Source organism: Pterocles gutturalis, unplaced genomic scaffold, assembly GCF_000699245.1.
Source record: "Pterocles gutturalis isolate BGI_N339 unplaced genomic scaffold, ASM69924v1 scaffold26655, whole genome shotgun sequence".
Lineage (NCBI taxonomy): Eukaryota > Metazoa > Chordata > Aves > Pterocliformes > Pteroclidae > Pterocles > Pterocles gutturalis.
Window position 1 is genome coordinate 25,998 of NW_010141648.1, and position 751 is coordinate 26,748.

Below are 751 nucleotides of genomic sequence, written 5' to 3' on the forward strand. Positions count from 1 at the left end.
CGCTGCTGGTATGCTGAAGAGGTCTTCTCCAATGAGGGGATCTAATGGCAAAAGACAGAAAGGGAGAGAGACCAGACAGTACTGCTAATCCACACCAGAAAGAAGTGAAGAGAAATCAAAGCAGACTAGCAGCAGCTTTAATTCTGCAGCATCCATCCACTGCTGTGCTAATGACCCTGAGTGCTCAGCTCCTCAATGCCGCGCTTGCCGTTTCCCCCCAGCTGGCTCTAGGCACAGCACTGGAGTAGGCGTAGGAGCAACGACACCATGGGCAGATGGAAGAGGGCGGGGGGGGGAAAGCCCTACAAGGCAGTGCTGGGCATGGGATCTGATGCGGCAGTGATCCAAGGCGCCACATGTGATACAACGGTCTACTTCAATCAAGGTCTGTCTCAAAGAACAGGGATGTGAGTGCTGAAGCTAATAAATCTTCAGGCTTGTCAGTATCCTGGCCCCAGCCCTGCACAGGGCTAACTTAATCAACAGTTTCTGTAAGACACATTTAAAGAACAACTCAGCCCTGAGCTCTCCATGCTGCAAACTTCAGTCCCCTCCCCAAGGCCTGGGGAAGGAGCTTCACCCTTGGCCGGTCTCACCTGCTCAGGGGGTTCAGGGACAAAAGGACACAGTCAGATTCAGTTTGCACCTACCCACTGACTGCAGAAGACTGTCTCTGCCCACTTTCTCCAAGCCCCAGGAAGACACCAGGGAGACACCGGGGGGGGGGGGAATTTTAACCCAACACAAAAGG

At 53.5% G+C, this 751-nt stretch overlaps 1 protein-coding gene across 1 annotated transcript in view; it reads right to left on the bottom strand.

Moving 5' to 3' along the window:
- RPH3AL (rabphilin 3A-like (without C2 domains)) overlaps window positions 1-751 on the bottom strand; it is a 31,536-nt gene that overhangs the window by 13,049 nt on the left and 17,736 nt on the right. The gene's annotated exons all lie outside the window — the stretch shown is intronic.